At 41.9% G+C, this 14,758-nt stretch overlaps 1 long non-coding RNA gene across 1 annotated transcript; it reads left to right on the top strand.

The window, feature by feature from the left end:
- Positions 1–7,630: 7,630 nt before the first annotated feature.
- On the top strand, positions 7,631–9,805 carry LOC134583141 (uncharacterized). The gene is made up of 2 exons (XR_010086305.1): positions 7,631–7,666; positions 9,324–9,805. It is a non-coding gene; the product is annotated as an uncharacterized LOC134583141 (long non-coding RNA).
- The last annotated feature ends 4,953 nt before the right edge of the window (positions 9,806–14,758 follow it).

Here is a 14,758-nt window from a genome sequence, read left to right as displayed (position 1 = left end):
GAAATATTCTCTAATCCAGTTATCGGCAAAGTTTGGATTTTTTTTTTAGCCAAAACGTTGCTATTTGTATATCGGATCACTTCAACGCATCGTTGTGTGACTACACCTCAAAATGGCTAGAGCAATCACTTTTATGGACACATTCGCTTGAAATGTAAATCTGTAATAAAAAAGGTGGAAGTTTATTCTCTGTAAAGCGTGACCTTGCCCTGAAACCATTCTCACCTTTAACACCTATATTAACTGGCTGTGTCTGCATGACATCAGTGGCGTTCCACTATCTACACACAACATCAGTGATGTCACACTATCTTTATGACATCATGGGCCAAGTCTATAGCACTAATCTGGTCTTGGCCAGTCTTGATTTCTATGAAGCATGCATACAGTGTTTTCTACCTATTTAGGGGTCTCTCCTCCTTGAGGGTTTAAAGGGTGGGTTTAACTTACCTTTTTTCCCATGCCGTGTTGGTCTCACCACAGCTGCTTTGCCTGCCTGGGTCAGATCCTCAAGACTGATGATCTCAGCATATCCATTGCTACCCCATTGGGAGGCTAATGTGCCTACACATCAAATCATTGCCCTGTGCCAATCAAAGCACTCTATTAGCCCTAGCAGAACCTGACTGATCTAATCCAACTCTTACAGGGTAAACCTCATTAGTGGGTGTTAAAGTTTAACCTTCACCACATGTAGAATTTTGGAGAAGCAATGCAGGAATTTGAAATTTTCACAAAAATTAGATGAGGAAAACATAGCACAACTAAAGAGTCCTACAATTGGAGCTTCAGACCCCAAAGCCTCCCCCTAGCAACACCTATGCTTTTGGCATCAGCGCAAATTCTCACAGTGAAACATGGTGTAACCACTGTAGATAAAAGCATGCTTCTATCTATAATACATTGGAGATATGCCATCGAGCAGGATAATAAATGAAATCTGTGCTCTGGGCAGGGATCAGGCAGATAGAATTTGAGTTTGCTAATGCTGAACGGTGACTTGTTTAAATTTTATGTAATAAAAAGGATAAAATGTTCTTTAAAATTTAGCAATAGGTTTTATAAAACAAACAAACCATAGACCAGGCATAGGCAGCCTTCGCACTCCAGATGTTTTGGACTACACCTCCCATGATGCTTTGCTAGCATTACGGGTGTAAGAGCATTATGGTGGATGTAGTCCAAAACATCTGGAGTGCCGAAGGTTGCCTATCCCTGCCATAGACCAAATACAAAGAGGCACGCATTTTTTATGTACATCATATGCCTCGCCGTGTAGACACCATCAGAGCAGACGATGTCTGTTTCGCTAAACCATTTGGTGTTGAGTTAATGTGTGTACATAGCACAATGGCAAGAATAACCAAGAATGTGTGCAGTGAATACTGACTGCTCATGTGCTCGTACAGTAGTTTGCAAGCAAATGCCTGCGTGAGGTTGGCAATGGCTGGTGGCATCACGGGGCAATGTTGCCACCCATGTTTTGTGCTGCCCCATTCCTCACCTTGGTGAACGCTTCAATATCCTTTACTGAGTGAGGGAATGAAAGACTGCCCACTGACTTAACAGGAGTAACAATTCCTCTTTTATAAATAAAAATGATAAACTTATCGTAAATCCATTGCTTACACTGCAGGTGGGTAGCCTAGTAGTCCAAATATTTATGTTAATAGCCTATAAAAGAGGGTTGTCAACATTTGGCACTCAAGATGTTTTTTTTTTTTTTTTAATTCTTTATTTTATTTGTCCATAGCGTGAACAATCATGTTTGCACTGCCACGATAGCTAGTGCAAGCAGGTATGGAAACCTATAGTAACATAGGTATGGCATTGAAAGACATTGCACAGTTTTTATATTTAGGATAGGAAACATGTGAAGGGTTAAACCAGCTTGTATGATTAAACAGTATGGTGAAGCTTAACACATATTGTATGTTCTATATACTAATGAGTAATATGCTAGTGCCCTTGGTAACTCGATTGGAGCAGGCATGTTGTGCACTATACGCAAGAGGGGAGAGTGAAACATATGGCATAGGGCTTTATCATAACCGGCTGTAGTATGTTATTAAACAGGCCATGTTCTAGCTTGCATTGCTGCTAATAATAGCATAGCAAAACCCTCTTGTATCTCGTTTACTCCGAGCCTAGTGTGTTTTACATGTTAATGGCATTATGAGTAATTCTCAAGACTGTAATGATATAGGCTGGAATAAACTAGGAACAACATCAGCATTAATACAGTTTCTAATCGTTTGGCCTATAATATCTGTGGTATGTATAAACGCATATTGCTTATTGGCTTGTAGTCATTATAGGCTTATCTTGTAGAGGTCTCCGGTTAGGTGGGGCTCTGTTTAGGAGGCTGCAGAGTGGCAAATACAGCGTCCGTTGTGGCAGACGGCTTGGGTATGTGCCTCTGAGAGTCCCGCCTGAGTGCTCGCTGTCAACTTATGCCCTGCATTGGGAATGACGATAGGGGTACTTGGCAGTCCTTTTGGGGCATAGGTAGGGACCTCGTCGCTGGTTTCGGTGGCTGCTGGGATAAGGCAAAGTCTAGTTGCGTTAGGTCTGATGCCGGGCCCGTTCGCTTGTCGCTGTGGGTACCTGTCGTTTTGTTGTAGATAGTTGGTGCTCCGGCTCTGGAACTCTCCTTGATGTTGACAGGTTCTGGTGCCCTGATGGATGTTTGCTTCTTGAAGGTTGCCTGGCGGGGTTCGGTGCCGTGTGAGGATGAGGTGGGACCTGCTTGTCCCTGCGAGTTATCAGCGATGTTTGGGTCATTCGCTTGCGGGTATGGGGGTGAGGTCTCAGTCTTCGGCGCCATCTTGTGGCTGCCTCCGAGCGGGGGACAGCAAAGCTGCGCCCGGCACATGCAGGTCCGTCTCTGGGTAAGCTCGCTTGTATGTTGGCATGTCGCTCTTTGAGTGCCAGTCGTGCCCAAAAGGCGTCGAAAATTGCGTCTAGCCTCTTCAGGACATCGGGCTCCGCTCTGCCGCCATTGCAGTCGCACGTCGCGTCCACCATTATGTGGGTCTGTGCTGCTGGAATCTGCTTGTAAGGCTCCGCCATCCGCGTCTGCCGTGGCCCTTCTGTCTGGCGGGGTTGGACCGGGATAACCCCGCCGGTCCTGTGGGGGGGGGAGCGGGTGATCAGTGGCACAGTGCCCCCGTCGCGGAGGCGAGGAGAGCGGCCGTCTCCCCCCAGCCCCATCCACCGCGGGCCGCCATGAGCCCCTTCAGGCTTGTGCTTGTGGGAAACAGTCGAGTTTAGTATCAGGCGATTCGCCAGGGTGCCCCCAGCATGGGTAGCGTACCCCAGCAACTTTTTAGTAATCAAATTAGTGAGTATATCCCCAAAAAACGCTTTGGCATTGGGAGCTCCTCTACCATGCGACCGTCTAGTTTGCAGGTCAGGCCCCGCCCCCGGCACTCAAGATGTTGTCAACTACATCTCCCATGATGCATTTGCAGTCATAATTCAGGCAAAGCATCAGGGTAGATGTGGTCCAAAACATCTAGTACTGAAGGTTGCCTACCCCGGTCTATAAAATGTGTAATAAATGTGCCAAGTTCACAGACAGTAAACAGGTTGCATGTATATTGTCATGGAGGTATCTGCAGATTATAAAATGTCACAGGTGACAGAGTTTAAAGCTAGAAGACTTTGTTTTCTTTCCTTCGATTTTAATCTGGATACACGTCCCTGGGTGGGGAGCACAACGTGTGGTATGGGTTCCTGAATGCTTGGATAGTTTCATCATCTTCCCTGGGCGTGTAGGCATAAACCAAGGGCGTGTTTGTTTTACACCCACTAAAGCATTCTGGCATTCAGATGCATAAACATCTCACATCTCAAGCAGATACAATGCATCTCCCAGTTTATCATGTTCTACATCGGGTCTACCAGGTTTCAGGGTCAAGTCCGTATACGACAGTCTAGCTGGTCCTTTCACCAGCGCTAAATGAGTTGCCAAACATGCAAATACAAGGGGGGGTACACGTAGGGCACTTGGAATACCAAAAGGTAACTATGTACTACTATGTATGGTCCTATTCAAACTACAACGTGGATGGTCAAAAAGAAAACCGTATTGAAAAACCAATCCCCACTCATTTAAAATGCACCTTTCAGATAATGCACTAAAATATAAAAATAATAAAAAATTACTCATTAGTAATAGATGGTAATACTACTAAACTTGCACAGCAGGAAGTGGCTCCACCAATCAGGAGTGATCTGTTGGGTCTGATCTTACCCCATATACCTTTATCCAGCAGGGGTTTATGAGATAAATAGTTTATCCCCAGCAGGAGATCACCATACCATTGTCTGCTGTGAATTTACAGTGAGGCTGGTTCTGTTTACAAGTGAAATATTACATTCTAATCTGTGATGAGAAAGCTGGTGAAACTTCTAGAGATGGAGCAATCACTATGGATACCAAGAGAATAAGTCAAAACATTCCATTGGGGATTGCTCCACTTGTACAACTTTGTAGCACATTTCGGACAAGAACACGAGTTATTTCACCAAAGATTAGATTTATAATTAATAAAATTTAAGGGAACGAATTGAAATGGCAATGCACGCATACATACACACACTCACTCGGTGGACAGTTTGTTATACTCTGCGATATGTACCAAACATTCAGTATACTGGATGTAGAAAAACATGCGGTTATCAAAACGTTTAGTCGTTATTTGACCAATCATTCTCATTGACAGTTTGTGGTCCATAGGTCTATAGACGGATTGTAATACATTTTCTAGCATCTAAAAAGAATGTTGTTATAAACAAAATAAAGAACATTTATAAAGGGTGGAAAGTACACAGAGGAAAATCGATTGTTATAAAAAATTGGTCAGTGAAGAATGTCGACCTTCAACTGACAGAAAGGGCACAAAAAACTAAATCGAAGTTGGGGTGTGGAAGAGTATTTCCGAACACACAGGAAGCTGGCCATTGAAGAGTTGGACTACAGCTGCAGAAGACTACATCATCATGTCAGCTGATAAAATAAGGATCCAACTACACTAAATGTGGTATCACCAAAAACATCAACTATCAAGAACTATCAGGGTCAGAACTTGTGAAAGCTGCATGAACGAACACAGCATTAGTTTAAAACCAATTATGCAAATCATCTTAGACTTTCTAGTGTGAGTGTCCATCATCGCTGACCATATTGGGTTCCGACCCAGGGGTTAATGTGACACTCCAGACCGCTAATGCACTTTAGCTTTATGTGTGAAGAGTATTTCCTCTGTCATTTTACAAACTGTATAGATTTTAACAGAAATTGACACATTTATAAATTACACCCTCCTGGCTGTCAATCAGACAAGTGGTCCTGTTACTTGCCCAAGAGGCAGCAATTGCCCAGAGCACCTGCCTTGCCAAAACTTCTCATTGAGCTCCATTGGCAAGTCTGTGATTGGGAAAGAGAATGTGGCTTTTACAAGCGGTTTTTAGATATACCCACAATGCTCCCTTGAAGGCCTGCCCATCCATTCCAATTATTTGGGAGGTATGATTTTGGCCTTCCACACATACATACATAAATACCGTCCATCATATACATTCAGCCCCCTCACATACATCCCATCATGCACATTTGGCCCCACACATTTACAACTCTAATTATGCACACATAGCCCCACACACAACTCAAATCAGCATATATCACCTCCACACAAACAACCCCTATTACAAACCAACATGAAGACTGGTAACGACAGAAGCTAGACAGATCAGAACTAGGCTGTAGGGAGACACATATATACAGAAAGGCAATGCAGAAATTGAGTATCCTAAGCTGGTTTCTGAACGCTTCAAAAGTTAAGCAAAACCTTTATTTACTAAATATTTATGTTGCACATGGTGGGGGGAGGGAAACCTGAATAAAATTAGGGACATAGACATTAAAGCATTAGGAATACAGGTGTGCATTCCCAACACTAGAGTGTTCATTTAACACTAAATAAGGGTCCCTGGCCACCCACAACCCAGCCCCCACTGGAGGTGTGGCTAAGATAAAGATTACACACTTCCTTCTAGCCATACCAATTCATACCATTAATGGACGCTGTTATTGGCTAAGAGTGTCAGCTGACAGTGTTAAGCCTATCACAGTCACCCATTGAGGCTAATGCTTCCTCAAGCAGCACTGAGGGGATGTGCTTCCAATAACATTTTTAGCATTAAAACATTGAAAAAACATTTCACACTGAATGTAAGGATGACACCAGGAGATTCCAGACACTATAACCACTTTGTTAAGACAAAGGCAGGGATGGGGATCCTTTGGCCCTCCAGATGTTTTGGACTACATCTCTCATAATGCTCCTACAGCCATAATGCTGGCAAAGCATCAAGGGAGATGTACTCCAAACCATCTGGAGGGCCAAAAGGTTCCCCACCCCTGCTTTAAGGCTACTACAGCCCAAATCATCTACAGAGCATACTCAGCTTAGTGTAAGACCGATGGATCATGGGAAATGTAGTTGATCAGAGCTGGCAACTTTGGCCACCACTGCCCTAATTTCTGTGGATAGTCCCTGGAACCAGGTAGAACAACACAAGTAAACAGGAAGGGGAGATCTAGGTAATTAAGAATCCCCTGGCTGCGTCTATCAGATCACAACAGACTGTAACCCCTGCCTAGTTACGTAGAAACACACAATGACCCTTAACCTGTGCTGGAAAGTCCAAGCAATGACATGAACACAATAACAAGGACTCCGTAGATTGCCTGTGAAATGCTAAGCCAATTACTATGCAGAATAACCTCAATAGAATGTATAAATGTATACAATATTAGAAAAACGTTTAGTGTCAAACAATGTACGTCAAGACACACAAAGCCAGGCAGAAGGGAAAGAGAAAGGGGGGAATTTATTAAACTACCAACACTTTTCTGTTTAATTTTCAGAGAATTTTTGGCCTGGGAATTGATATTAAAAAAAAAAAAAACAAATAAAAAATAAATAAATAACTAGCACACAAATTGACCATAGTACAAAGACAACCACGCTCTGTCTAAAATAAAGACCTAGAGAAGATTTATTTAAAAACTACGTTGGGTAATGAAACCAACCAGTTTGAGATCACACAAAGAAAAGAAAACCACAAAAACAAAAATGGACTGAAGTCGCATATTTGCTGCAATGTTGCAATGGCATGCACCCCGCTCCACTGTATTGCACCCATTGAAAAAACGAACTCTCGCAGATTTATTCGCTTGCATAATAATTAAAGTAATAAAAAATAAAAAATCACAAGTCGTTTTGCGTGGATTTAATGGCGTTCCACCTAGGTGGAGTGGCTCACTCCCATTTTAAGCCTCCTACAGCTTCTTCAGAACCTGTTCTTCAATTTTTTTTATTGAAGAGAGGGAAGTGCACCGACTGCTTGGGACACGATTGTTTTTAGTTTGCTGACATTTGGCTCTGCCTTCAAAATGATTGTTAAACACCCCGAAAGAAAAAAAAAAAAGGAACCTAGAAAAACAGGTAAAGTCAGGCGAGGTTTGCATTCCTGACTGATTGTTTAGGTATGGCTTGGTAGCAGATACTAGCGTATATAAGGAGTGCCCTTGTCACTGAGAATTTTACTCCAGAAGAGCAGAGCGCACAATGAAACAGCTTGGCACCGAGGGTCGGTGAGTAGAGAAAGTTTTTCTGGATTGGGAATACCTAGGGATAACCTTGACTTGTTGTATCCATAGCTACCATAACCGATAGAGTCCAGATAAATTAGCTGCAAAGTTATCCTGAATGCAAGTTTAAAAACTCACAAAAAGCAACAATGGTCAATTCAGCACCAATAATCGAAAATAATGTATTGGCAAATATTTTTTTTTTTGGGGAGTTGCAGGCCAGGTCACCTCCAGCTTATTGACGCTTGAATTTCACCCCTGTTTGCCTGTGCAGGTTCCTGTGTTACAAAATAACAGCTGCGGTACACAGGAGCTGTATCTAGGTAGCTATCACAGCCGAACAATGTCTACATGATGAATATGGTGTCAGCTGCACCTGTTCACAAAAAGTATCTGTCCCATGACTACAGACCAGTTTAATTCAGGTCCTTTTTATAGGTACAGTATGGAGCAGTTTCAGAATACTAATGCAATTGCTCACATTAGATCTCTGGTCTAGGGAACTGAGGAAATAGCGATGTGTGGACTGCGAAAAAAAAAAAATAAGAAGGGAAATCAAATTTAAGGCCGTAAAATTTTTTCCAATTTGGCTATTTTGATCTAACATTTCTATTAAATGTGTCAATTCTCTCCAGTTTGCAACTTGCATAACCTTCATTTGTGCATACAATCCCACAAAAGGTACAGATTGTGCATACAATCCCACAAAAGGTACTGATTGTGCATACAATCCCCCAAAAGGTACTGATTGTGCATACAATCCCCCAAAAGGTACTGATTGTGCATACAATCCCTTAAAAGGTACTGATTGTGCATACAATCCCCCAAAAGGCTACTGATTGTGCATACAATCCCCCAAAAGGTACTGATTGTGCATACAATCCCCCAAAAGGTACTGATTGTGCATACAATCCCCCAAAAGGTACTGATTGTGCATACAATCCCCCAAAAGGTACTGATTGTGCATACAATCCCCCAAAAGGGTTTTGCAGACCCTACAGGTCTTTTCTGACGTTGATTCATACTAGATACTCAGATTTGGTGATCCACAGTGTTTTACTTGAATGTATTTAGTTTACATACTAAAAGTTCTAAAAGTGGAGCAGTTGGCAGGAACATCCCATTGGTTTCCATGACAACTGCACCAAAGTTGCACTTAGCACATACACCCCCCCCACCCCTCCTGAATAGAGTTAATTCGTTATTCAGATACTCAAATAAAGGTCATGGTGGGAAGGTATTCAACCTCAGGTAGAAACACAAAACTATTTATGTTAAATAAGTTATTGGCTGTCTGAATGTCATGAGAGTTGTAATTCGCACCGCACATTGTCCAACTTTCAACAATTGAGTTTCTTTGAAAACCTCTAGAATGTTAAATAGAGGAAACTATGTATCATGGCAGTGTTACTGTACAGAGCCAGTTGTGCTGGTATTTCACTAGTTAACCCAGGTTGTTTATGAAACGCCGCTCAGGTCTTTGGATTCTCAGAAATGTAATGTAATCACGCAGAGTACTTCACTCCTAGCAAGTGATTTCTTAAGACTGACTGGGAGTGACAGTGTCTCTGAAAGCACGCAGACGCTCATAGTTTTTTTTTTTTTCCAAAGGTGTAATTAAAGTCAGTGTTTATTACTAACATGATCTGTTTTGTTTTAGGTGTGTCTGCGCTGCGAATGTTGCTGGGCCAGCTTGCGGTGTGGGTGGAGCTGGCCACCTCCCTAACTCTTGGATAAAACCAATTTCTCCGTCTGCCTGGTGCAGTGGTTCTTAACAGTTCAACAGTTCTCTATCGAAATTGTGAAATGTTTAGGACCACTTGATCAGGAGGACACGCTCTTCAGGGAAAAGCCATGATTGGAATACAGCGGGCACTTCACTCGTCCTCGCTGCCTGGAAGGATTAGAAGCCACCAGGGACATTTTCCTCCGAATATCTGGAGCTCACTATATTAACTGTTTATTTGCCAAGATGGTGCATGGCTACTGTGGATCGTTTAGCCCGTTTGCTGTCAGGATTCCGCGTTTCGGCAGAATATTCTGGCAGCACAATGGGTTAACATTCAGTGCGATCCTTTCACATATATAAGTTGCAATTTCCTTTTACTAAAACTGATTTAGGAAGAGGAAATCTAATTTAAATTTTTTTTTTTTTTTTACCCCAATAGGAATTGTGAAGAATTGACAACTGGATTTAAGATTCTAGAACAGGGGTGCCCAAAAGGTAGATCCCCAGATGCTGTAGAACTGCAACTACCATGATGCTTTGCATTTCTTTAGACTGCTTTTAGAATGACAAAGCATCATGAAACATCTGGGGAACTACCTGTTGAGCACCCCTGTTTTAGACCAATAGACATAGCTGGGAAAATTTTGCAATTGATGAATGTTCCTGGTTTGGCTATTTTAGTATAATATTTGGATTAAAGCTATTCACCAAATTTGGAAATGATCAGAGGATTTTCAGTTTTAGACCTAAATCGATGAGATGGAAAATTAACTTTTTTTGGAGAATTCCTGGCTCAGCTACAAATTTTGCAAAAAAAGTCTGCTTGTCAACTCCTCACAATTACCAGCTAGTAAATACACATCAGTGTTCTCTGGTGATTATAGACTGTTTTTATAATACACACCTTGCCTAGTTATGATTAATTAGCAATAGTTTAACCCCTTTCAAGGCTACGTGCCTGGCAATGAACAAGTTTGAAGACAGGCAAGAGAGTATTAACTAATTTCCCAGCCAACCACATTTAATCATTTGTGATGAACTACGATTTAGGCTAAAATAGTTGTTAGAATGTTTAGTAGTTTAAAATAGTTGAAGAATGTTTCAAATTTGGCTTTTTTTTTTTTGCAGATTTTCCATTTTTTTTTACTAAACCAAGTTCAGACTATAAAGTAGAATTGGGGGGAAAAATCCATCTTAGATGAACTAAAGATTTTTTTCCCTTCCAATTCTGCTTTAAGTTTGGAAGTCGAATGTTTCCGTACCACTTGCTGTTCAGTGAATAAACCCCAAATGTATATATTCTGTATAGTTTGTATTTTTTTTTTCCTGTGCTTATCTGCCATCTATTTTCTAAATAAATCAATCAATAAAAAGTGTGAATGTGTTTCTCTCTATTAAGGTTGTATTCCTTTGTTAGAATGGTAGAAATGTAACATTTCTATTTGGGTACATGCATTACATTTCTATCTGTGAAGTTAAATAAAACCTGTAAAGTAAAAAAAAATGATTATATATAATATCTTTTTATTTTTTGTAATTTATTTTAAAATGTGTTTTTTTTAATTGAACAATTTCTTGTTTGTTTTTTTAATTTTGATTCACCCCTATCTTTTTTTTTTTTAATTGAACAATTTCTTGTTTATTTTTTTTTTTAAATTGAACAATTTCTTGTAAATTTTTCAATTTTGATTCACCTGTATCTCGTTTTTTTTTTTTTTTTATGCCTCCCTGCACTTTGCCAATCCAATACTTCTCACAGAGACACACCAAGTCCGGTGCTTCTCTATGACAAGCATTGGATGAATTCAGCCTCATGAACCAACCACCATGAAAATCGAAAGTCTTCAATAAGGCAATGTCTTTAATGGCCGTCTGACATTACCATTTCCTTGGGAAGAGCATTATTTTACATTGCCAGTCAAGAGGGTCTGAGTACCAAAACCACTTCATTAAGATGAAGTGGTTTTGGTATTATAACTGTACCTTTAAATAATAATCCAAACCTTTTCATTTTAGATGTATTGTATTCCCCAGACATATTGAAAAAAAGCCACACACTAATTCAATGATTTGAAGTTTTCTGACGGTCTGTAAGTTTTACACCTTTGTATTTCCTATGCACACCCCTATAAATCCCCCCCCCCCACCCAAAAAAAAATAAAGCACAAAAAAACAAACAAACAAAACCAAAGTCCTCAGAAGAACATCGCCGACAATCATTGGAATGGACATTGGTAATACGAAAGTGTTTATTCTGCATTATCGATGCGGCTGAAATGGTGGATGGTTTCCTTAACCCCTTAAGAACACATGACATGTGTGACATGTCATGATTCCCTTTTATTCCAGAAGTTTGGTCCTTAAGGGGTTAAAGGAACACTATAGGGTCAGTAACACAAACATGGATTCCTGACCGTATAGTTTTTAAACCATCACCATCTAGCCCTGCTGGCCCACTCCCTTGCACCCCTCTAAATATAGTAAAAAAATATATATATACTTTTGTTCCAGTCTGCAGTTGCTGGCTCTGCCCCTGATCTTCCTGCTTTCCTGACAACATCAGAAGTGGTGGTAAGAGCCAATCACAATGCTTTCCCATAGGATTGGCTAAGACTGTCAAGAAAGCAGATCAGGGGCAGAGCCAGCACAAGTCAAGCACAGCCCTGACCAATCAGTATCTCCTCATAGAGATGAATTGAATTGATGTATCGCTATGAGGAAAGTTCAGTGTCTCCATGCTGAGGGTGGACACACTGAATGTCAGTCACACTGTGCAGCACTGCCCCAGGAAGCACCTCTAGCAGCCATCTGAGGAGTGGCCAGTGGAGGTATCCCTAGGCTTTAATACAAAAAAATGCCTTTTCTCTGAAAAGACAGTGTTTACTGCAAAAAGCCCAAAGGGAATGATTCTACTCACCAGAACAAATACAAGCTGTAGTTGTTCTGGTTACTATAGTGTCCCTTTAAGAATTCTAAAAAATGTTTATATTAAAAGTCAGCTTCAGTTTTGTGTAACTGGCCAGAAGGACAGGAAGTGCTCTCTCAGTGCACCTCCTGTCAGTCCGGCCAGGTACAGGAAACAGAAGCTCCTGTACCGCGCTCCGCATCGCCACACACCACTCAGTGGTGTATACACACTGACAGTCACACACAATCAATCACAAAACACACAGACGTCACTGACAGAAACACTGATTTGACACACACTGACAGATGGCACTGACAGTCACACACACACTCAATGACAAACACACAGACGTCACTGACAGACACACACTAATTCATTGACACACACTGAGAGACACTCATTGACACACTGATAGTCACACACAGACTCAATGACAAACATACTTTCATAAACACACACTGACAGACACACTCATACACACACACACACACTAAATTAATAATATTTTTATAATAAAAAAAATTCCACCCAGCCTCCCTACCTGGAGAGCTGGCGTGGATCTGTCCCTGGGGTCCAGTGGAGCTACTGGGAGGCGTGCGGCTGTGGTAGAATCAGAGGCAGCAAGGGAGCTCTGATCTCCCTGCTTTGCTCCCTCACTCCTTGCGGGCTGCTTACTGATGCCGGGAACCAAAATATGACGTAATATTCCGGCTCCTGGGGCATCAGCAACTGGCGCGCGAGGAAGCAGAGCAGGGAGATCAGATCTCCCTCACCGCCTCTGATTCTAACACAGCTGCACGCTGCGCTGGGGTTCATAACGTGGCCTGGTAGCAGGGAGTGCTTCCCTCCTGCTGGTCACTAGAATCTTGCACAGCCAGAGCCGGTGCGCCCTAAGGCAGCCACCTGTGCTGCCTTATGGACGTGCCGGCCCTGACTGAGTTCCCTCTGAGCTAAACAAACCAGGAAGTAACTGGACTTGTTGTCTGACTGACAGTCGGGGGGTGTAACCAGGTTATTTATAAAAGAGGACACAAAAAAGAGGACACACTTCACACAAAGTACTTCAGCATGGGGAATTTCTTTAGGGGTCTCGTTTCTTTAGAACTGTATACAAGTTTATACAGACAGATTAAACAGAGAGGCAAAAACACATAGTCTAGGACAGGGGTAGGCAACCTACGGCACTAGTGCCATGCACGGCACTCGAGGTGTCTTTGCATGGCACTCAAGGCTGCTAGAGTCAAACAGGCTCTGGCCTATCAGGAGTCCCAGTAAAACTTCAGATATCTGCTAATACGAAGAGGTGGTGAAGGACAATCCTCAATTTATGCATTGCAGCACATAGCACTTGTGAATGGAAATCCACACGGTAGTAGTGCAGCCTGCTGTTGCAGCTCCTGTCCTTGACATGTACCTGGCCGGCCTGGTCCCCACTGGACCCCAGGGAAGCCAGCCACACTGCTCGATATATACAGAGCTGCAGGATAACCCTCCCCTCATACAAATAATACTAACAGCCCGCACACAAACATACACACAATCCCCACAAACGCAACAATCCACATACATGCACACAACCCCACATGCAGCCTCTCACATGCAATACCCCAAACAGCCCCCACACACTACCAAACACACCATGTGATTTATCCATCCACACACAATCCCACAAGCAGCCCTCATACACAGCCAAAATTCATAGGGACACGATACCACAAACTACTCATGAATATATACAATATAAGAGCTTATATATGCACAAATACAATGATACAAAGTAATTACAGTAAAAATAAGACAAGCAGAATACGGCAGCATACACACCTCAATTTAAAAAAAAATAGGACCGGCACGCTACGGGACATCACAATCCTATATCGGCACAGCGCTGTTAAAAGGTTGCCTACCCCTGGTCTAGGATATGAATATATAGAGAGAACTTGCCGGCATTTCGGTTCTGGGCTGCCCTTTTGGGATCAGTCTGATGTACGAGGCTATAGGTTCACTCTGTAATGGCACAAGTTAGCAAAAACTATTTTGAGACCTGAACAGGAATTTACAGAAGGACAGGTTATTGAGTTTCTCTAAGCGTTTGTCCTCAAAGATCTCATATTCTCTGTTTTGGTTTCTATGATATTAATAGTGTCTACCAATTAACCCACGCATCGCACTTAGAGCAGTGTTGAACTGTGGGCCCAAGTGATCGGAGTTTAATTTCTGTAAATGTTCTCTCAGTGTATTATAAGGTCGTAGTGTAACAACTGCGGGGTTTTACAGTTTATCACCACCTTATCTAGAGAGAAGTACCGAAATATACTACAATAGTGCATGCGGTGGGAAGTCATGTATTGGGTCACGTTTGGCCACCCTGGAACATTTTAGTACTTTTTTATATTCCACATTTCATCAGAAAACTAAAAAATCTGATTTTCTTTCTTCATCTCTGAGAAGAACTATG

This window comes from Pelobates fuscus, chromosome 13, assembly GCF_036172605.1.
Source record: "Pelobates fuscus isolate aPelFus1 chromosome 13, aPelFus1.pri, whole genome shotgun sequence".
Lineage (NCBI taxonomy): Eukaryota > Metazoa > Chordata > Amphibia > Anura > Pelobatidae > Pelobates > Pelobates fuscus.
The sequence above is the reverse complement of the archived record's forward strand: the minus strand, read 5'-3'. Positions and strand labels throughout refer to the sequence as shown.